General features: G+C 36.8%; 1 protein-coding gene across 2 annotated transcripts in view; it reads right to left on the bottom strand.

Moving 5' to 3' along the window:
• Positions 1-24,987, bottom strand: part of slc37a3 (solute carrier family 37 member 3) — a 77,716-nt gene that overhangs the window by 30,215 nt on the left and 22,514 nt on the right. Inside the window, exon 3 of one of the 2 annotated variants that reach the window (XM_057855489.1) lies at positions 9,463-9,616. The exons of the other annotated variant lie outside the window; for it this stretch is intronic. The gene's annotated coding sequence lies outside the window, so the exon portion shown is untranslated. The remainder of the gene's footprint in view (positions 1-9,462; positions 9,617-24,987) is intronic. 2 annotated transcript variants of the gene reach the window in all.

Here is a 24,987-nt window from a genome sequence, read left to right as displayed (position 1 = left end):
CAAGGTTGGTGAGTATTAGAAGTACAACCTCTCTGACTACTGACATACTCAAAACGATGCATTTTTGCTGGGTCAAAATTTAGAATTTTTGAATTAAAAGTCCTACATGTATAATTTGATCAGGTTACAGTTCTCATTTTTGTGGTACTGTAAATCCACAGTTCCGAATAAGTTCTGGCTCCCAGGTCCCCCCCTCCAAGTCTGCCCCTGCAGTACACAATATTATCGTGGAAGACCTCTTTCTTTCAGTTTTTAAACACTGACACCATTTTAAAACGGTATATTGAAGCTATCAAAGCTAATGCTAATAAAAAATGCTCACGGATCATTTGCTTGACCCTTGTTCAGGCGTATGTTTGTCCTCCATTCATAGCTTTAAAAAAAAAAAAAAAAAAAAAAAAAAAAAAAAGGAGACTGGGCAAAAGTTCACAGACAAGGATGAGGAATCAACTCGGGCCACACACATCGACTTCGCAGGCCTGATGAGGGTGCGTCACTCCGGACGCCCCACTGTCTACTAGTAGTCTTCAACTGCACGTGTTCATGTGTATCCACGCTGTTATTACGCCACCATTAGTCACGGTATCAGTGGCTCGCCCTGCTTTCCCTATTGTCTCTGTCCATTAATCTTAGTCAGGTTGATGAAAAGCTCATTGAGTTCTAATCTCATACAGAAAACGAGTGAACATTTGTTATGTCAAATGATAAGTGGACAAAAAAGTATGCCAACAAAGTTCTTAATGAAAGACTAAAAAATGCACAAAACAGTGAACAATTATCAAGCCAAACTGCTAAACAGAGGTGGGTCAAGTAGCCCAAAATTCAAATTTCAATTCTGAAGTAAGAGTAATAGTCATCCAAAAAATGTTCTCAAGTACAAGTAAAAAATGATTTAGTGAAAAGAACATTCAAGTCACAAGTAACATTGTGAATAACTGCTTACGATGTTTGGATTTTTTAAAGTGATAATTTTTTCTCAGCACAAAGTTATCTATATATTGATTTACAGTACTACAAACTGTTACCGTAATTTTCGGACTATAAGCCGCTACTATTTTCCCTCATTTTGAATCTTGCGGCTCATAGTCTAGTGCGGCTTATTTGTTGATTTAAGACAGTCATAATTATAGTATGGACGTCCAAATTTTTTCCCATTCATTTTCAATGGGATTTTTTTTTTTCTCCAAATCAACAGATAATGACTAGATATCAATAGGACGTGTCCCCCAAACTTCCCCAATTCCATTGACGCTTATGAAGGGTGCCGCCATTGACGGCTATGGACGTCCAAATTTCCCATTCATTTCTAATGGCATTTAACCATGTTTTTTCATTCTATTAATGCCAATGTACTTGGATTCCATTGACGCCTATGTAAGTTGATACCATTGACGTCCATGGACGTCCAAATTTTTTCCCATTCATTTTCAATGGGATTTTTTTCTCATCCAAAATCAACAGGAAATGACCAGATATCAATAGGATGTGTACCCCAAATGTCACCGATTGCATTGACGATTATGGAGGTTGCTGCCATTGACGGACATGGACGTCCAATTCTCCCAATCATTTCTAACGGCGTTTACTTTGTTTAATTCCATTGACTGGCATTATTGTCCATTCTATTGCTACACCTGAGTGGGGCTAAGATCTGTATCTCCACTGGGGAAAGACCCAGGTGTAATTTCTCCCGAAATTGCAGTTTCTAGTTATAGTATGACACTATAATGGACATGAATGAATGCATATGGCAGATGTCATTCAGTGTCATCTGGCAAATTATGTCACTAACTCCATTTATGTCCAGCTCGGATCTTTTACATCCATTTAAAAGTGAGATAATTTGCCGGAGGACACAAAATCATATCTGCCGTAAGCATTGATTCATGCTCATGGAAGTGTCATATCATAATTATGATGGTCTTATGACAGTCTTTTGGCACCACTGTCAAATAAAGTGTTATTAACTACCAGAACTAGCAATTAATGAAACAACTGGAACAGTAACTGAAGAAATAATTAGCACAGAACATGAAATTTGTTTGTCATTTACATCTGTTACACTGCAATGCATGATAGGAGGCATGTTGGAGGACAATAGTGTCTACAGCAGGTGGCAGCAGAGGTTGACTGTCTCCGTGGCCAAATGAAGCTTTGCAGCCAATTGGTTCAAAGCTTCATGGTGGTTCATTTGGCCTAATGACATTCTTATGATGCCGCTGTCAAATATAGTGTTACTAACTACCATAACTAGCAATTAATGCAACAACTGGAACAGTAACTGAAAAAATAATAAGCACGAAACATGAATTTTGATTGTTATTTACATCTGTAGCGCTGCAATGCATGCTAGGAGGCATGCTGGAGAACAACAGCGTTGACAGCAAGTGGCAGCTGAGGCTGACGTCTCCCCCAAGTGATTCACGTGGGGGAGACGCCGGCCTCCAAATGAAGCTTCTTGAAGCAATGAAGCTTTGCAGCCAATCGGTTCAAAGCTTCACGGTGGTTCATTTGGTGTTAAGATGCGGCCGTCAAATAAAGTGCTACCGGTTAAGATCTTTTAGTGTAAATACCCCATAATACAGTGAGGACAGCTGCGGCTTATCGTCCAGTGCGGCTTATGCATGAACAAATGGTGTCTTTGTGTCAAATTTGGTGGGTGGCGGCTTATGGTCAGGTGCGCCTTATAGTCCGAAAATTACGGTACATAGCTGCATTAAGCCAAAGAAATACAACAAAAATTTCATCGAGTTTGGCAAGAGGAAAAAAAATATGTAGAACTGAATTCGTCCAAAGAGCATGAGTGCCCTCTAGTGGAAAAAACAGTTCATATTTTGAATAGTGAACAGTACCTTCATAGATCCTATTATGAAATTAAAAGGATCATATCTCTGTTTTTTTTGGTGGTCAATCAGTGACAAGCAAAAACTGGCAGAGAGGTAAAAATCTGCGCTTTCGACTCATGATGACGGCAGCGCTTTCTGTCAAATACTTTTTTTTTTTATGGTGCTTTAAACAAGCCAAATGATTGAACACGCCGGCGTGATCACAGAATGGCAAGTTTGAGTCTGATTGGTATAATGGAGTTGGTGAAATTGGTAGCGCCACTGCTTCTCTGGCAAATGAAAAAAATAAATAAATAAATAAATCTGGCTGCCAGTGACAGCGCTCGACGTAAAATTCATTTTGACTCAACAGTCAATGGCACTGAAACCAGAGCAGTCCATGTTTTTATAAAATAATTAGCATTTACATCACAGTTTAAGGAAAACAAGCAGAATATATTTAACATAGGGCATAAGAGATACATGACGCCTTCTGACCACGGAAGCCTGCGTCATGTAGCTGACTTAGCAAGGTTGACGCTGACTACCATGTGATAGACAAGACATCTACAAGCCCACGTCTGCAACACCAAAACCCGCAATCAGCTCTTCAGGACTGTCCAGAACAAATGGCGGGACGTCTTGTACTACCACAACACCCGATAACAAAAAGAACTCAAAGTTTGATAGCTCAGCGCCTCTCAGACGGTGAGGCGCGCCAAACCTCCCTCCTCAGTTGCCTCATTAACCATGAGCAACGGTGACACACGAACTTGACGGCCCAAATCTGCAACAGAAGAAGACCCAAACACACCTCTCTTCCTGCCTGATATCAGGTCACATGCTGTTGATTTGGGGACATTCTGGGGACCTGACCTACTGATATCAGGTCACTTCCTGTTGATTTGGGGATATTTTGGGGACATGTGTTGATGATATCAGGTCACTATTTGTTGGTTAGGGGACATTTTGGGGACATGTTCTATTGATATCAGGTCACATCCTGTTGATTTAGGGACATTTTGGGGACATGTCCAATTGATATCAGGTCACTTCCTGTTGGTTTGGGGACATTTTTGGGGAGATGTCCTGATGATATCCGGACGCTTCCTGTTGATTTGGGGACATGTCCTATTGATATCAGGTCACATCCTATTGATTTGGGGACATTTTGGGGAGATTACCTGATGATATCAGGACACTTCCTGTTGATTTGGGGACATGTCCTATTGATATCAGCTCACATCCTGTTGATTTAGGGACATTTTGGGGACATGTCCTACTGATATCAGGTCACTTCCTATTGACTTGGGGACATTTTTGGGACATGTCCTACCAATATAAGGTCACTTCCTGTTGATTTAGACATTTTGAGGACATGTCCTATTGATATAGGATCACTTCCTGTTGATTTGGGAACATTTTGGGGAGATTGCCTGATGATATCAGGACACTTCCAGTTAATTTTGGGACATGTCGTAATGATATTAGGTCACTTCCTGTCGATTTGGGGACATTTTGGGGACATGTCATACTGATATCAAGTCACATCCTGTTGATTAAGGGACATTTTGGGGACATGTCATACTGATATCAGTTCACATCCTGTTGATTTGGGGACATGTCCTATTGATATCAGGTCACATCCTGTAGATTTGAGGACATTTTGGGGACATGTCCTACTGATATCAGGTCACTTCCTATTGACTTGGGGACATTTTTGGGACATGTCCTACCAATATAAGGTCACTTCCTGTTGATTTAGACATTTTGAGGACATGTCCTATTGATATAGGATCACTTCCTATTAAAGATACACGATAATATCGGCTACCGATAATTATCGGCCGATAATGGCAATTATGACGTCACACAGATAATACAGATAATAAAAAAACCAACCGATAATGCAATCCGATAATTATCTACTTGATTTAGCCTCCAAATGTGCGCAACCAAGCAGTTTTCTCCACTTCTTCACTGCCGCCTGCTCAACCCCTCCCCTCTCTGAAGCCCCTGTGGGAGGAGGGGTTTAGGAGTACGGCGTCATAGAGGAGGCGGTGTTACACATCAGTGTTGAGGCGCTCTCACTAGCGTGCGTTGCTTTTCCCGTGTGTGAAATGAAATAAACGATGTTCTCGCCATCTACAAAACAGTTCCTCAAGGCCTAAAGAAAGCGTCCTCATTGAACACCACTAGCACTAACCCAGCAGCCATTTAAAACTGCATCACAATGATTTTTGGAACGAATATGAGGCTGCTGCTAGCACGAATGCTAAAGCTATTGTTAACAAATAAACTATAAAGGAAGCTACGGGGCTTGTGACGATACAGAGACGCTGCGGTCCTCCCGGAGTCGGGGGGTTTGGGAATGCAGCCCAAAGCGAGTGGTAAACTCCCATCTATGGCTAAACACCTCACGAGATCGATAGTTGACAAGTAGCTGTCTTCCGACGGAGCCCGCCGGTCCGGCAGGCCGCCGCCGCCTCGCCCTAGGCGGGTAGAGGATGAGAGCAGAGCCATGCACCGAATGCGCCGCAGCGAGCCGGCCGGATATCCGGTACGAACTTAGCTGCCGCCGCCACTCCGGTTCAAGACAGAGGCCTGGCGCGGGTGCTAATTTGGCAGCCGGGCGGACTGAAGGGCACAGGCGGGAGGAAATTCCCGAAATGACCCGATAGCTAAATCCCTGGATGAAAAAATAATGCAGTTTATACGACCACGATTCTTCGTGAAAGACATGCCGATCACATCAGTTTTACCACGGACATTTACACAGGTGATGTCAACAAACCATGTTTATCATGACGGCACAGTGGTTAGTTGATAACTGTAACATGCACCAAACGACACAAAGAAGTCATCCAGTCAGTAATGCATTCAGTACGCTTTAAATTTATGACGTCTTAATCAGATCATTCTTCTTAAATCCAGTCAAATAATTTTCCCCATCTTGTTTGAGTGTTGAAGACTAGTTGAATGCGCCAGATTATTCCACTTACTTGAACTAAATATTGCAATTTGTTCTTATTAAGCCCAAACATCTAAAAAAATAAGGTCATTTTCACCTAAATCAAGAAAAAATTGCTTTCAAATAATGTTTTGAACCATACATATTCTTGAATAAAGAACATTTCTGACAAGTTTTTTTTTTTTTTTAGGATTATGTATAATAATTTATTGCTTAAAATAAGGCTGTTAATCTTATTTTCAGCTGGCCATTTTTCTTCAAGAAATCTGAGTGAAATATACTTGAAGTGCTGGCAGTTAATTTAACTTATTTCCAATAGATTTACACTGAAAACAAGGGACTTTAACTAGTCTTAAGGAGCTGTGTTTTTGCTGTGTAGTAATGTTATACTTTAGGAATGGCATACTTTTAAAGCCATTTTTGTGCAACTTATGTATTTACTCTGTAAGTAATTGTTGCCAAAAGTTTACCATTACACAATGTCAGACAATCTGTCTTTATTTAGATGTTGAAATTTACTACTACTACTACTTGTTCACATTTGATGTTGAAAAAAAAAAAGAGCAATATTATTTTTGCACAGCAATATTTTCTCTTGTGTATACTTTAAAATTTTACATAAATCTTTAATAAAATTATCGGCTTGACATTATCTGTTATCGGTTGGAACGAGGAGGAAATTATCGGTTATCGGTATCGGCTGAAAAATGCATTATAGTGCATCACTACTTCCTATTGATTTGGGAAAATTTTGGGGAGATTACCTGATGACATCGGGACACTTCCTGTTGATTTGGGGAGATATCCTATTGATATCAGGTCACATCCTGTTGATTTAGGGACATTTTGGGGACATGTCCTATTGATATCAGGTCACTTCTTGTTGATTTGGGGACATGTCCTATTGATATCAGGTCACAACCTGTTGATTTAGGGACATTTTGGGGACATGTCCTACTGATATCAGGTCACTTCCTATTGACTTGGGGACATTTTTGGAACATGTCCTACCAATATAAGGTCACTTCCTGTTGATTTAGACATTTTGAGGACATGTCCTATTGATATAGGATCACTTCCTGTTCATTTGGGAACATTTTGGGGAGATTACCTGATGATATCGGGACACTTCCTGTTGATTTGGGGACATATCCTACTGATATCAGGTCACATTCTGTTGATTTTGGGAAATTTTGGGGACGTCCTATTGATATCAGGTCACTTCCTGTAGATTTGGGGCCATTTTGGGGACATGTCCTACTGATATCAGGTCACTTCCTATTGACGTGGGGACATTTTTGGGACATGTCCTACCAATATAAGGTCACTTCCTGTTGATTTGGGGACATGTCCTATTTATATCAGATGTATTTTTTTTATATTTAATATATATATATAATATATATTATTTATATTTTTTTATATTATTATTAATTTTATTTTCATTTTATATTTAATTATTATTATTATTATTATTTATTAATTTATTTTATATATTTATTTATATTTTATTATTTTTTAATATTATTTATATACATAATATAATATAATATATATATGGTAAATGGTAAATGGTGTTATACTTATATAGCGCTTTTCCACCTTTCAAGGCGCTCAAAGCGCTTCACACTATATTTATATATATCCTGTTGATTTAGTTACATTGTGGGGACGTTGATATCAGATAGCGCCAAACCTCCCACCTCAGTTGCCCCATTAACCGTGACCCAGCAACGGTGACACACGACCGCCCAAATCTGCAACAGAAGAAGACCCAAACACACCCCTCTTCCTGCCCATGGCCCACCCCGCGAGAGCCTTCAAAAAGACAATGTTAAACAAATTGTCATTTTTTTTCTCTGGAACCTTTTGTTGACTTGTGATTTGGCGACTGGTTGGTTTGCCTCCTCACCTGGGTCTGTTGCTGTTCTGCCTTGCCGTTTGATCACTGTCGAGCTGAATAAATTGTCAACTTTTTTTTAACCAGATTTACCAGGGTTAAGACTAAAGTGAAGGTGCGGAGTTTGGCCTTTTGGCCGGGTTGTCGAGTCTCGCTGGCCCGAGTCGTTGGAGCTGCGTCAGCGCGCGTCTGACTGTTCGGCTTGTGATTCTGGCAATCTGGCTAAAAGCTCAGATTCCTTCACAGGTTTCAGCGTGTTTGAGAAAAGCGGCCACTAAAAATAGAAACACAAAGCTAATACATCATCAATGTTGACTCACATGTGATGATAAATGTGGGAGAGGAGGAAATGGTTTTATCTGTGTGCCGCCCATGTGTTTTAAAAGTGACAAGCGTGTGTGTGGCGAGCGATTGCGGCGCATCTGTATTCTCACCACAACACGAGTATACTAAGCTGGCGGAAGTAACAAAGAATTGCACTCACTCTGCAGTGACCAGGAATTGAACCTGCGACATTAGAGGTAGCATCTTATGCTACATCAGTGAAGTTGGCCCCGCCCATTTTAATTTCGCGTGATTGCGTCACTACTTCGCTACATTTTTTCACAGTTCAACTAACGTTATCAGGGGTGTGGCAATATATCTAAAAGGTGATATATTGCGATACTTTGTGGCCCAAAAGGTTATCGATATGCTCCCGGCGAGAGTCCATATATGGTTTTAAAAAGTTGTCAGTGTTTGGGGGAAAAATTAGTTTCCATTAGTGTCTACTTTAGCTCAAAAAAATCACATGACTCCAATATACTAATAACACCTGACAAAACAGTGACGACAGACAAACTTGCAATTGGAAGTCCTATGATCACGCCGGCGTGTTCAATCCTTTTTAAAGCGCGGTAAAATTTTAAAATATTTGACATCAGGGTGTGACAATATATCTAAAAGGTGATATATCGCAATACTTTGTGGCCCAAAAGGTTATCGATATGCTCCCGGCGAGAGTCCATAAATGGTTTTAAAAAGGTGTCAGTGTTTGGGGAAAAATTAGTTTCCATTAGTGTCTACTTTAGCTAAAAAAATCACATGACTCCAATATACTAATAACACCTGACAAAACAGTGACGACAGACAAACTTGCAATTGGAAGTCCTATGATCACGCCGGCGTGTTCAATCCTTTTTAAAGCGCGGTAAAATTTTAAACTATTTGACATCAGGGTGTGACAATATATCTAAAAGATGATATATCGTGATAATTTGTGGCCCAAATGGTTATCGATATTCTCCCGCCAAGAGTCGATATGTTTTTGTTTGAGCTAATGTTTTTTTAATGCATTCGTAATTTAGTTCGTAGGTATAATTAGCAGTTTTTTTGTGGAAATATGTGTTCGAACCATTGTTAAGAGCATTAAATTTTTTAGCATTTTATAGCATTTAAGCTAGTGGACTTTTGCTACGTAAATTAGCCAATTATTCTTTTGTTGTACCTACGTAGATCCTCATTACTAACTAGCGAACTAACTAGATCATCGATTAATCGCTAACTAAATTAATCGCTAGCTGCAATCTGATTAGTGTTTAATGACCTCAATTTACCTTTGACTCGTCTGACAAAAATCCCCAAGTTTTCAACACTTGCGCGCCCTGATTTGACCCGTCACTAACTAAAAAAGCCTTTTCGGCAACGCGGGGCGTACTACGCTCTCTCCCTCGAACCGCAGCAGGTGGCCTGTGTTTGGGTTGTCCGCTCGCTCAGTGTCGCATTACCCTTTTGTACATATGTTGTCAATTTGCACAGATCCTCGCTTGGACTGCTCATCCACTCTTGTCACGTGCCTGATTTCTGTGCTCATGAAGCATAGCAGCCCTGCACAGGAATTCCTGGGAAGTGAAGCAGGCGTGCGCGGAATCCGACTGGAACCTTCAGAGAATTTAAAAAAAAAAAAAAACCTCACGATTCCGAAAATTATCCATCACCCCGGCTCATTGAGAAAAGAGTCCCCGTCCTGTATGAGCCGCTTGAACAAACACAGACTTTGTCCTTGGCTCCCGCTCGCTCACCTCCAAGTAAACGTCTGGCCTTCCCGTCAGTAGGAGTTACGTTCTAGAACATTAAGAACTGGCCGAGCGGAGTAGTTCGGACTGGGGATCAGGTACGTTTCAGCAGAATGTTGACAGAATAAAGTTCTTAGCATCCAAGTGATTACAGTGACTTGTTTGAAAAATTGTCAGAACAATGTGTTCAAGAGAAGTTGGTTCTAGGACTGACCCTGAATTTCCGCCGCAACAATCAAGGAATTGATTTTGTATGTTTTAATTGCTCCAAATGCAATCAATAGAAACGGAAATGGTTGAACGATTGTCATGCCAAACTCTTCAATGAGTAGAGAAATCACTCACAAAGTCAAAAAACAGGTGAGCGATTGTTATTAAATCGACGAAAACCTATAAATGTAATTCAAAACCCTAAAAAGAGATAACAGGTGTCCTATTGTGATGCCAAACTGTACATTGAGTAAACAAAACACTAACTAATATCATTTAAAACCCTAGAGAGGAATAACAGGTGTCCTATTGTTATGCCAAACTATACATTTAATGAATAAAACACTTACAAATGTCATTTAAAACCCTAAAAATGACAACAGGTGTTCAATTGTTAAGCCAAACTGTATATCGAGTCAACAAAACACTAAATAATGTCATTTAAAATGCTAGCGAGAAAATAGGTGTCCTATTGTTATGCAAAACTGTATATTTAGGAAACAGAACACAAAATAACATACTTTAAAGCCTGAAATAGAGATAACAGGTGTCCTATTGTTATGCCGACCTGTATATTGAGCAAACAAAGCACTAAATAATGTCATTTAACACCCGAAATGGAGATAACAGGTGTCCTGTTGTTATGCCAAACTGTATATAAACATAACACACAAAAAATGTCAATTAAAACCCAAAAAGAGAAAATAGGTGTCCTATTGTGATGCCAAACTATATTTTTTTCGGAAACAGAACACTAAAAAATGTCATTTAAAACACTGAAGAGAGAAGACAGGTTTGTGATTGTTATTCCAAATCTTATATTGAATCAATAAAAGACTTACAAATATCATTTACAACCCTAAAAAAGACAACAGGTGTCCTATTGTTATGCCAAAATGTGTATCGAGTCAACAAAACACGAAAAATGTCATTTAAGAGCCCTAAAGTGGTACAAATCTTTCTAGAAGAAAGTACAAAAGTGAATAATTGTTCTTCAAACTACAAAACACTAACTAATGCCATTTTAAACTCTAAAGAGAGATAACAGGTGTCCAGTTGTTATGCAAATCTGTATATTAACCAAACAAAACACTAAAAAAATGTCAAAAAACAGGTGACCAATTGTTATTAAGCAAAAGTAAACGAGAGACCAATTGTTATGCCAAACTGTATGTTGAGTACACACAACACTACAATTTTTAAAAAGTAAAGAAAACAATAAAAGATGTCATTTTACACACTAAAGGGAGAAAACAGGTGTCTAATTCTCATGCCAAACCTTGTATTGAGTAAATACAACGCAAAATAGAAAATAGTAAAACACTTAAAATGTCAATTAAAACCCAAAAAAGACAACAGGTGTATTATTGTTGTGCCAAACTGTATATAGAGTCAATGAAACACGAGAAAATATCATTTAAGACCTTAAAAATACATAACGGGTGTCTAATTGTTATGCCAAACAGTAGATTGAGAAAGGAAAACAAAAAATATCATTTAAAAAAAACCTATAATAGGACAAATCTTATTTTTTGTGTGAAAAGAAAGTACACAAGTGAATAATTGTTATACCGAACTGTACGTTCAGAGAAGAAAAACACTAAAAATGTCATTTAAAACCATTAAAACAGATGGCAGGCGTCTAATTGTTATGCCAAACTATACATCGAGTCAACAGAACATGAAAAAAAATGTAATTTAAGACCCTAAAAAGACATAATGGGTGCCCAATTGTTTCGTCAAACTGTATATTTAGTATTTATTTATTTATTTATTTTTTGCGAAAAGAAAGTAAACGAGACCAATCGTTAGGCCAAACTCAATATTGAGTAAACAAAACACTAATATTGACATTTAAAACCCTAAAGAGAGATAACAGGTGTCCAATTTTTATGGCAATCTACATATTTACAAAACACTAAAAATTTCAAAAAACAGGTAACCAATTGTTATTCAGCAAACAAAAAAAACTAAAAAATATCATTTAAAACCTTAAAAACAGACAAGAGGTGTCTAATTGTTATGCCAAACGATATATCGAGTCAACAAAACATGAAAAATGTCATTTAAGCCTCTAAAAAGAAAAAAAGGGTGTCCAATTGTTATGCCAAACTGTATATTGAGGAAGCAAAACACCAAAAAATGTCATTTAAAACCCTAAACATAGACATAAAAAGTAACCAATTGTTATGCCATTCTGTATATTAACAAAACTAAATACGATAAATGTAAAAAAAATCTTGACTAATTACTATTAAGCAAAAAAAAAAAAAAAAAAAAAAAAAAAAAAACTAAAAATGTCATTTAAAACCCGAAAAAAGACAACAGTTGTCCTATTGTTATGCAAACCTGGATATTAAATCAACACTTAAAAATATACCATTAAAATTTTTTTTTTTGCCTTTTTTTTTTTTTTTTTTTGCGAAAAGAAAGTGAGAAACCAAATATTATGTCAAACTGTATATTGAGTAAACAAAACAGTTAAAATGTCATTTAAAACCCTAAAGCGCGATAACACGTGTCTAATTGTTATGCCAATCTGTATAATAATAAAAAAACATAAATGAAAAAATGTGAAAAAAAACAGGTGACTGATTGTTACTAAGCAACCAAAAAAACTAAAAATGTCATTTAAAACCATAAAAACAGACAACAGGTGTCTCATTGTTATGCCAAACTATATATCGACTCACCAAAACATGAAAAAGGTAATTTAAGACCCTAAAAAGAGACAACAAGTGTCCAATTGTTATGCCAAACTGTATATTGAGTATCTTTTTTTTTTTTTTTTTTTTGGCGAAAAGAAAGTAAACGAGAGACCCATTGTTATGCCAAACTCAATATTGAGTAAAAAAAGCACTTTAAATGTCATTCAAAACCCTAAAGAGAGATGACAGGTGCCCAATTGTTATGCCAATCTGTATATTAACCAAACACTATAAAATGTCAAAACACAGTTAACCAATTGTTATTTAGCATTTTTTTGCGAAAAAAAGAGTAAACGAGAGATCAATTGTCATGCCAAAATCTATATTAAGAAAACAAAACACTAAAAATGTCATTTAAATACCCGAAGAGCGATAACAGGTGTCCAATTGTTATGCCAATCCGTCTATCACCGAAACAAAACACTAAAAAATGGCAAAACACTGGTGACCAATTGTTATTAAGCAAACAAACAAAAAAAATTATTTAAAACCCTAACGAGATATAACAGGTGTCCAATTGTTATGCTAAACTGTATATTGAGTTAGCAAAACACCCAAAAATGTCATTTAAAAAACGCTAAAAAATAGTACAAATCTTATCTTCTAGTGAAAATAAAGTAACCAGGTGAATAATTGTGATGCCGAACTGTACGTTGAGAGAAGAAAAACACTAAAAATGTCATTTAAAACCCTTAAGAGACACAACAAGTGTCCATTTGTCATGGCACACTGTTGTTTTCCATGGTAGAATACACGAAGCTAGCAGGCATTAGTGAATAATGTGGATGTATTGTTAAGTACTTCCCTGGTTTTTATGATTTATATGAATAGTTCAGTCCTCCGTTATGTATTTTTCAATGAAGCTTTATTGTGCAGCCACATACCGCGCATGCCAGCCTTTTTTGGGAGTAATCGGCACCTTGGCCTTAAAAACCGAGAGACATTCTTGCAAGAAGACGGGGTTTGAAATATGAAATAACGTTATGGACACCAGCCCGGAGCGGCTCATGTGTCATGTTCCCGTCCAGCTTTGGACTAAACAGAACTAGCGCTGTGTTTATTTAAAAAGTTGTGACTTAACTAAGGACAAGAATGTGGAAATTTGGAGAAAACTGTAAGAGAGTCAAATATTTTCCAGTGCTGTGGGTCAACCGGTTCAAACGTGATAAGAGCGTTCTACATTATCTGTCGGCTTGCGCTATAACTCACAAAGTTGCTTAAGTAGAAGCTCTTCGAGAAAATGATTGGAAGCATATGAATGAAATAAAGAATCATTCTTCAGGTTGAAACTCTAAACCGTTTTGTTCCCAGGCTGCAGAATGTAATAAACAGAAAAAGGGCTGGAACAGGGCTACTCTGACAAATATTGTGTTTGGACGGCAGCCAGATTATTGTACTCGAGGCGAAAGCTCATCCAAGTGCTCTGGAGTGGGCCTTGAGTGTTGTTTTGGACGTGGAGGCACAAGAGGATTGGCTAATGTATGAGTTCTTAACTTGAGATTGAATTGGGGGAGTATTATTTTGATAAGACGTGGATGTATAGAGAAGGAGGAGGAGACAGTCAACCTCTGCTGCCACATATTGTAAATGTAAACACTGTTGTTGTCCAACATGCCTCCTAGCATGCATTTCAGGAATATAGATATAAATCACTATTAAAATTCATGATCCATGCGAATTATTTCTTCAGTTACTGTTCTAGTTGTTCATTAATTGCTAGTTATGGTATTTGGTGACACTTTATTTGACAGCGGTGTCATAAGACTCCTATTAGACTGTCATAATTATGACATGACACTATCATTTGCATGACTGAATGCTTATGATCGATGTTATGAAGTGTCATCCGTCAAATTATGTCAATAACTCCATCTTTTACATCCATTCAAAAGTGAGATAATGTGCCGGATGACACAAAATGACATCTGTTATAAGCATTATTTAATGCTCATGACAGCGTCATGTTACAATTATGATGGTCTTATGACAGTCTTATGGCGCCACTGTCAAATTAAGTGTTACAAAATACCATTACTATCAATTAATGAAACAGCTGGAACAGTAACTGAAGAAATAATTACCTCAAAACATGAATTTAAATTGTTATTTAAAGAAGTATTGCTGCAATGCATGCTAGGAGGCATGTTGGACGACAACAGTGTTGACAGCAGGAAGTTGACTGTCTCCTCCATGGGAGCAGTGATGGCCAAATGAAGCTTCTTGAAGCAATGAAGCTTTGCAGCCAACTGGTTTAAAGCTTCATGGTGGTTCATTTGGTCTTATGACTGTCTTATGATACCACTGTCAAATGAAGTGTTACAAAATACGATTACTAGCAATTAATGAAACAACTGGAACAGTAACTGAAGAAATAATTAGCACAAAACATGAATTTAAATTGTTATTTAAAGCTGTATCACTGCAATGCATGCTAGGAGGCATGTTGGAATACAACAGTGTTGACAGCAGGAGGTTGACTGTCTCCCCCAAGGGAGCAATGATGGCCAAATGAAGCTTCTTGAAGCAATGAAGCTTTGCAGCCAACTGGTTTAAAGCTTCATGGTGGTTCATTTGGTCTTATGACTGTCTTATGATACCACTGTCAAATTAAGTGTTACAAAATACCATTACTAGCAATTAATGAAATAAGTTCAAAGCAATGAAGCTTTGCAACCAATTGGTTCAAAGCTTCATGGTGGTTCATTTGGTCTTATGACAGTCTTATGATGTCACTGTCAAATAACGTGTTACCGGTTAATATTACTAGGTGTAAATATCCCACAATACAGTTAGGACAGCTGCGGCTTATAGTCCAGTGCGGCTTATTAGTTGATTTGTCTGGGTTAATTAGTAACCATTTATTTGACAGTGGCGTCATAAGACAGAAATAATTATGACATGACACTATCATTTGCATTACTGAATGTTAATGACCGATGTCATGACGAGTCATCTGGCAAATTATGTCAATAACTCCATCTTTTACATCCATTGAAAAGTGAGATAATGTGCCGGATGACACTAAATGACATCTGTTATAAGCATTCAGTAATGCTCATGACAGTGTCATGTCATAATTATGATGGTCTTATGGCGCCACTGTGAAATAAAGTGCTACTAAATGCCATTACTAGCAATTAATGAAACAACTGGAACAGTAACTGAAGAAATAATTAGCACGGAACATGAATTTTAATTATTTACATCTGTATCGCTGCAATGCATGCTAGGAGGCATTTTGGACGACAACAGTGTTGACAGCAGGTAAGCAGGAGAGGTTGACTGTCTACCCTAAGGAAGCAGTGATGGCCAAATGAAGCTTCTTGAAGCAACCTTCAATTAGTTCAAAGCTTCATGATGGTTCAGTTAGTCTTATGACAGTCATATGATGTCGGTGTCAAATAAAGTGTTATTAAATACCATAACTAGCAATTAAGGAAACAACTTGTACAGTAACTGAAGACATAATTAGCACAGAACATGAATTTTAAATGTTATTTACATCTGTATCACTACAATGCATATTAGGAGGCATGTTGGGTGACAAGTGTTTACAGCAGGTGGCAGCAGTGGTTGACTGTCTCCTCAAAAAGAAGCAGTGATGGCCAAATGAAGCTTTTTGAAGCAATGAAGCTTTGCAGCCAATTGGTTCGAAGCTTCATGGTGGTTCATTTGGTCTTATGACAGTCTTAAGATGCTGCTGTCAAATAAAGTGTTACCGGTTAGTATCCTTTGGTGTAAATATCCCATAATACAGTGAGGACAGCTGCAGTTTATAGTCCAGTGCAGCTGATCAATGAAAAAAATGCCGTTTTCATGTCAAATTTAGTGGGCGGCGGCTTATGCTCAGGTGCGCCTTATAGCCCAAAAATGACGGTACTCTATTGGTTTTAAGTCTGGGTTTCAGACTTGGGATTAGGAGTGGAAACCTTGAGGTAGCTCACGATATGATTTGCGATGCAACAATTATCAGGAAATCATTCAAGGATATTCTCCAAAACAACGAATAATGCCAATGCTTTGAATCGGAATGAGTTTGTCACGAGTAGACGTCCAATCCATTGCCACTGCCAAGATTAAACAATTAACTCGAGTAATAAGACGTGGCAACAATAATCACATGACGCCATTATACTAATAACCCCTAACAATATGGTGACAACACACAAACTTGCAATTGGAAGTCCTATGATCACGCCGGCGTGTTCAATCATTTTTAAAGCGAGGTAAAATTTTTAACTATTTGAGATCAGGGGTGTGACAATATATCTAAAACGTGATGTATCGCGATACTTTGTACCCCAAAAGGTTATCGATATGCTCCCGCCGAGAGTTGATATATGGTTTTGAAAAGGTGTCAGTGTTTGGGGAAAAAAATTGTTTCCATTAGTGTCTACTTTAGCTCAAATAATCACATGACTCCATTGTACTAATAACACCTAACAATATGGTGACAACACACAAACTTGCATGTGGAAGTCCTATGATCACGCCGGCGTGTTCAATCTTTTTAAAGCGCGGTAAAATGTTTAACTATTTGACATCAGGAGTGTGACAATATACCGAAAAGGTGATATATCGTGATGCTTTGTGGCCCAAAAGGTTATCGATATGCTCCAGGTGAGAGTTGATATATGGTTTTAATAAGGTGTCAGTGTTTGGGGAAAAATTAGTTTCCATTAGTGTCGACTTTAGCTCAAATAATCACATGACTCCATCATACTAATAACACCTAACAATACAGTGACAACACACAAACTTGCATGTGAAAGTCCTATGATCACGCCGGCGTGTTCTGTCATTTTTAAAGTGCGGAAAATTTTTTTACTACTTGACATCAGGGGTGTGACAAAATATCTAAAAAGTGATATATCGCGATACTTTGTGGCCCAAAATGTTCTTGATATGCTCTCGCCGAGAGTCGATATATGGTTTTGAAATGGTGTCAGTGTTTGGGTAAAAATTAGTTTCCATTATTGTCTACTTTAACTCAAATAATCACAAGACTCCAAAATACTAATAACACCTAAAAATACAGTGACAACACATAAACTTGCATGTGGAAGTCCTAGGATCACGCCGACGTGTTAAATCATTTTTAAAGCGCGGTAAAATTTTTAACTATTTGACATCAGGGGTGTGACAATATATCTAAAAGGTGATATATCGCGATACTTTGTAGCCCAAAAGGTTATCAATATGCTCCCGCCGAGAGTCGATATATGGTTTTAAAAAGGTGCCAGTGTTTGGGGAAAAATTATTTTCCATTAGTGTCTACTTTAGCTCAAATAATCACATGACTCCATTAGACTAAAAACACCTAACAATACAGTGACAACACACAAACTTGCATGTGGAAGTCCTATGATCACGTCGGCGTGTTCAATCATTCTTAAAGCGCGGTAAAAAAATTTAACTATTTGACATCAGGGGTGTGACAATATATCTAAAATGTGATATATCGCGATACTTTGTGGCCCAAAAGGTTACCGATATGCTCCTGCCGATAGTCGATATATGGTTTGAAAAAGGTTTTAGTGTTTGGGGAAAAAATTAGTTTCCATTAGTATCTACTTTAGCTAAAATAATCACATGACTCCATTATACTAATAACACCTAACAATACAGTGACAACACACAAACTTGCATGTGGAAGTCCTATGATCACGCCAGCGTGTTCAATCATTTTTAAAGCACGATAAATTTAAGTATTTGACATCAGGGGTGTGACAATGTATCTAAAAGGTTATATTTCGCGAATTTTGTATCCCAAAAGGTTATCGATATACTCCCGCCAAGAGTCGTTATACTAACTAGTATACTGTATAAGTTTTTGTTTGAGCTAATGTTTTTTAATATTTTTAAATTTAATTTAGTTTATAGGTATAATTAAACAATTTTTCGCGGAAATATGTGTTTGAACCATTGTTTAGAGCATTGAAAATTTTTTTGGGCATTTTATAGCATTTAAGCTAGCGGACTGTAGCTATCTAAGTTAGCCGACGGTTCTTTAGTTGTACATACACAAGGAAACGTTAAACCCTGTTGATAAATAGCACCGTAAAAATGTACGGAATAAGTCCGGAAGCGCTGCTGATTAGCATGCTGCTCTCTGCATATTGAAGAAATTATGCATTTTGATTGCAAACGTGCTCCCGGCAGGCCTCGCCGAGCGCATCAAGTAAGTCAATCAGCGCCACGAAACATCTGGGCCGTTATTTCTCTGCAGGCTTTTGGAGCAATAACCAGGCCTCGTGCCAACTGACTCATCCCGGGGCTTCCATCCGGACTGAAACGAAACACGCGTGTAGGCTTTAAAGACTGCAATTCCGAGTTAGGAAAGCTGGGGTCTTTACAGAAATAGATTTGAAAGCAAAACAGGAAATCCAACTAAGATGGTGGTCCTGGATAAGACATTTTAAACAGTTTGTTGATCACTTTTGCAATAATTGTTAGAGTAGTGAAAATGTTGAACAATTAATATTTTATTGGCTGCAGAAAACACTGGGATGGAGATTTATACAAGAAACAAGCGAAAATCAACTGGTTTCTGTTCCACCTAGCTAGCTAGCTAGCTAGCTAGCTTAAGAACAAATAGCATGTATACCGTAAATAGTTGTTTCCTTCATTTTGAATCCTGCGGCTTATAGTCCAGTGCGTCTTATTTGTTGATTTATTAGGGTTAATAGGTAACACATGCCTCTTAGCATGCATTGCTGCGCTACAGATGTATAAAACAATCAAAATGGATGTTCTGTGCTAATTATTTATCCAGTTACTGTTCCAGTTGTTTTATTAATTGCGAGTTATGGTATTTGGTAACACTTTATTATTTGACAGCGGCGTCATAAGAGTGTCATAAGACCGTCAAAATTATGACATGACGCTATCATGGGCAATACTGATTGCTTAAGACTGAAATCATGTCACTAACTCCATTTATGTCCAGCTCGGATCTTTCACATCCATTCAAAAGTGAGATAATTTGCCGGATAACACTAAATGACATCTGTTATAAGCATTCATTAATGCTCATGGAAGTGTCATATCATAATTATGATGGTCTTATGACAGTCTTTTGGCACCACTGTCAAATAAAGTGTTATTAACTAACATAACTAGCAATTAATGAAACAACTGGAACAGTCACTGAACAAATAATTAGAACAGAACATGAATTTTGATTGTCATTGACATCTGTTGCAATGCAATGCATGCTAGGAGGCATGTTGCACAACAACAGTGCCCGACAGCAGGTGGCAGCAGAGGTTAACTGTCTCCCCCAAGAGAACAGTTATGGCCAAATGAAGCTTCTTGTAGCAATTCATGGTGGTTCATTTGGTCTTATGACAGTCATATGATGCCGCTGTCAAATAAAGTGTTCCCAAATACCATAACTAGCAGTTAAGGAAACAACTTGTAGAATAACTGAAGACATAATTACAACAGAACATGAATTTTGATTTGTTATTTACATTTGTTGCGCTGCAATGCATGCTAGGAGGCATGTTGGACAACAACAGTGTTAACAGCAAGTGGCAGTAGAGGTTGACTGTCTCCGCCAAGAGAGCAGTGATGGCCATATGAAGCTTCTTGAAGCAACAATGGTTCGTGGTGTTTCATATGGTCTTATGACAGTCTTATGATGCCGCTGTCAAATATAGTGATACCAAATACCATAGCTAGCAATTAAGGAAACAACTACTTCAGTAACTGAAGAAATAATTAGCACAGAACATGAATTTTGATTGTTATTTACATCTGTAGCGCTGTAATGCATGCTAAGAGGCATGTTGGACAACACCAGTATTGACAGCAGGTGGCAGCAGAGATTGACTGTCTCACCCAAGGGAGCAGTGATGGTCAAATGAAGCTTCTTGAAGCAATGATGGTGGTTCATTTGGTCTTCTGACAGTCATATCATGCTGCTGTCAAATCAAGTGTTACCAAATTCCATAACTAGCTAATAATGGAACAACTAGTACAGTAACTGAAGAAATAATTAGTACAGAACATAAATTTTCATTGTTATTTACATTTGTAGTGCTAGAATGCATGTTAGGAGGCATGTTGGACAACAACAATGTTGACAGCAAGTGGCAGAGAGGTTGACTGTCTCCCGCAAGGGAGCAGTGATGGCCAAATGAAGCTTCTTGAAGCATGAAGCTTTGCAGCCAATTGGTTCAAAGCTTCATGGTGGTTCATTTGGTCTTATGACAGTCTTATGATGCCGCTGTCCAATAAAGTGTTACCAAATACCATAACTAGCAATTAAGGAAACAACTAGTACAGTAACTGAAGAAAAAATTAGCACAGAACATGAATTTTGATTATTATTTACAGCTGTAGTGCTGTAATGCATGCTAGGAGGCATGTTGGACAACAACAGTATTGACAGCAGGTGGCAGCAGAGGTTGACTGTCTCCCCAAAGATAGCAGTGATGGCCAAATGAAGCTTCTTGAAGTAATGAAGCCTTGCAGCCAATTGGTTCAAACCTCTGCTGCCACCTGCTGCCAACTGCTAATTTTTTCTTAATTATTTCAACAACTGTTCTAGTTGTTGCATTAATTGCTAGTTATGGAATTTGGCAACACTTTATTTGACAGCGGCATCATATGACTCTCATAAGACCAAATGAACCACCATGTATTGCTTCAAGAAGCTTCATTTGGCCATAACTGTTCTCTTGGAGGAGACGACTATAGTCAACCTCTGCTGCCACCTGCTGTCAGCACTGTTGTCATCCAACAAGCCTCCTAGCATGCATTGTAGCGCTAGGGATGTAAAAAACAAATCAAAATTCATGTTCATATTCATGATTATGCCTTCAGTTACTGGACAAGTTGTTTCATTAATAGCTAGTTACGGTATTTGGTAACACTTTATGTGACAGCAGCATCATAAGACTGTCATAAGACCATCATGGTGGTTCATTTAGTCTTATGACGGTCATATGATGACGTTGTCTTATAAAGTGTTACCAAATTCCATAACTAGCAATTAATGGAAAAACTAGTATCATAACTGAAGACAGTCAAATGAAGCTTCTTGAAGCAATGAATGGTGGTTCATTTGGTCTTATGACAGTTTTATGATGCAATTCGCAACCTGGTTTAGCTTTAGCTCAGTAATCAGCACACTTGACTGCCACATTTAAAACAATTCTCCAATGACATTTAACATCCACTGTACTAACAGTACTTATTTTTTTGTAGGTGGGATTGCGTGGGAGACGTTCCAGCAGTCAAGGGTGCGGTTTCTTCGAGGAGGGACTGACATTTTTAATGGAAATTTCACTTCCTCAACGTTTTTTTTTTTGTTTTGTTTTTTTAAGTGAAGGCTCAGGCCAAAACTTTTATGAGCGTAAGAGAATAAGAACAGCTCAGCGGGCATTGAGAGCTTTTTTAATCAATTGGAACGGCTCCACAACGGTGTGGTGACATTCACGATTTACCGCATCATTTGATGAAACTGTTTTGAGAGCTTCCAACAGGGAGCGGTGTTTTCCAGGAGTTGCCTTTATTGCCTTTATTTATAAAAGCAATAAAGCGTCAAGCAGCATTTCGACGAAGTATTCCACTCGCGTTTGTTTGTTGTTTTTGCTAATGGAAATGGAATTAGAAGGGTCTTTATCTGACGGCAATCAGCTTGTAGAAACAACTAAACATTCAGTTGAATTGTTTCGACGCAAGGAGCTTTCATTTGACGTAAAAAGTATTTTTATGTCAAAATTTACTTAAAAATGCAGATTAAATGATAATTCTTAATTTGATAATCTAACCTGTCCCAAACGACCGTATTTTGCGAACTATAATTCGCACCAGTCAATGTCTTTTGATGTATACTTTTCCATAAAACCACATTAACGTATATGTAAAAAGTATTTTTATGTCAATTTTTACTTAAAAATGCAGATTATACTATTTAACATAATAATCTAATTATTTTTCAGACTAGAAATCGCACCAGTACACTTTTACACAAAAATACAGATTAGATTATTATATTATTGACAACAATAATCTGTCCAAATCAACCGTATTTGGCGGACTATAAATCGCGCCAGTAAAGGTTTTTATGTATACTATCACTTGAAAATACTTTTACGTTTCCAGAATAAGTCAATCTTGACATAAAAATACAGATTAGATTATGAAATTATTGAAAATAGTAATTTAATCTCTCCAAATTGTTTGTATTTTGCGAACTGTATATCACACCAATAAAAGTTTTTATGTATAATATCACATAAAAATACTTTTATTTATTAATAAAAAGTATTTTTTTGCATACCTTTACATATTATATAAAAATACAGATTACATTACTTAAAATAGTAATTTAATCTGTCCAAATTGACAGTATTTTGCGGACTATAAACCGCACCAGTAAAAGTTTTTATGTATAATTTCACATAAAAATACTTTTATGTAGACAGAATACGTCAATTTTGACATAAAAATACAGATTACATTATAAAATTATTTAAAATAGTAATTTAATCTGTCCAAATTGACCGTATTTGGCGGACTATAAATCGCGCCAGTAAAGGTTTTTATGTATAATATCACTTAAAAATACTTTTACGTATACAGAATAAGTCAATTTTGACATAAAAATACAGATTAATTATGAAATTATTGAAAATAGTAATTTAATCCAAATTGACTGTATTTTGCGAACTGTATATCACACCAATAAAAGTTTTTATGTATAATATCACATAAAAATACTTTTATTTATTAATAAAAAGTATTTGTATGCATACTTTTACATAATATATAAAAATACAGATTACATTATTTAAAATAGTCATTTAATCTGTCCAAATTGACTGTATTTTGCGAACTATAAACAGCACCAGTAAAGGTTTTTATGTATAATTTCACATAAAAATACTTTTACCTATAAATACAAAGGATTTTTATATATACTTTGGCATAAAAATACAGATTACATTATAATATCATTTAAAGTAGTAATTTAATCTGTCGAAATTGACCGTATTTTGCGGACTATAAATCACACCAGTAAAAGTTGTAATGCATAATTTCACATAAAAATACTTTTACCTATAAATACAAAGTATTTTTAGGTATACTTCGACATAAAAATACATATTATAATATTATTTAAAATAGTAATTTAATCGGTCCAAATTATAATAAAATAGTAATGTAATCGGTCCAAATTATAATAAAATATCACATAAAAATACTTTTCCTTATTAATAATAAGAAGTATTTTTATGCATACTTTTACATATTATATAAACATACAGATTACATTATTTAAAATAGTAATTTAATCTGTCCAAATTGACCATATTTTGCGGACTATAAACCGCACCAGTAAAGGTTTTTATGTATAATTTCACATAAAAATACTTTTAATTATAAATACAAAATACTTTTACCTATAAATACAAGGTATGTTTATTTGTACTTCGACATAAAAAACAGATTAGATTAGAATATTATTTAAAATAGTAATTTAATCTGTCCAAATTGACCATATTTTGCGGATTATAAATCGCACCGGTAAAAGTTTTTATGTATAATTTCACATAAAAATACTTTCACCTACAAAAAAAAAAGCATTTTTACATATACTTTTGCAGATTATATGATTTAAAATAGTCATTTAATCTCACAAACTGACCATATTGTGTGGACTATAAATCTCACCACTTAAAGTATTTTTATATATATTATTGAATAGAATAAGCCAATACATCCAAATTGCGCGTATTTTGCGGACTATAAATTGCACAAATTCAAGTAATTTCATGAATATTATTGAAACATAATTCTTCTTTATTGCTAAATACTTGATTTTATTCATTTTATATCTGCTTATTAATGACTCTAAGCAACTTTTAAAGTTCAATAGTCATTCCTTGTTCATTGATTCGCCAAAGTTGTCATGCTCCAAATGCTGAAATTTCACCCTCGATGAGTACGAGACCTACTCAAGTCAGGCCGCGTGTCAACAAGTACACCGCAAAGCAGGCCGCTCATGAGACCGCGGCGGCAGAATTGGGCCTATGTGGCGAATTTCCCCGAGAGTCAAACGGCTGGCGAGTCATAGAGGAGGCGGAGTTTGGACGAACCCGTTGACCTGGCCATCCTTCCTCAGCACTTCGCCACATGTCTATCGTTCACCCACTTTTAATAATAAGCTTGAACATGTGAGCGTGCCCAGTCATGTGAACGCTGTGTGCGGATTGAGAACGTGTCAAATTTAACTCTGGGATATTCGACATCTATAGCCGTCAATGGTGATGAACGATTTATTGCAATTTTTTTAATTTTTTAA

Source organism: Corythoichthys intestinalis, chromosome 13, assembly GCF_030265065.1.
Source record: "Corythoichthys intestinalis isolate RoL2023-P3 chromosome 13, ASM3026506v1, whole genome shotgun sequence".
Classification (NCBI taxonomy): domain Eukaryota; kingdom Metazoa; phylum Chordata; class Actinopteri; order Syngnathiformes; family Syngnathidae; genus Corythoichthys; species Corythoichthys intestinalis.
The sequence above is the reverse complement of the archived record's forward strand: the minus strand, read 5'-3'. Positions and strand labels throughout refer to the sequence as shown.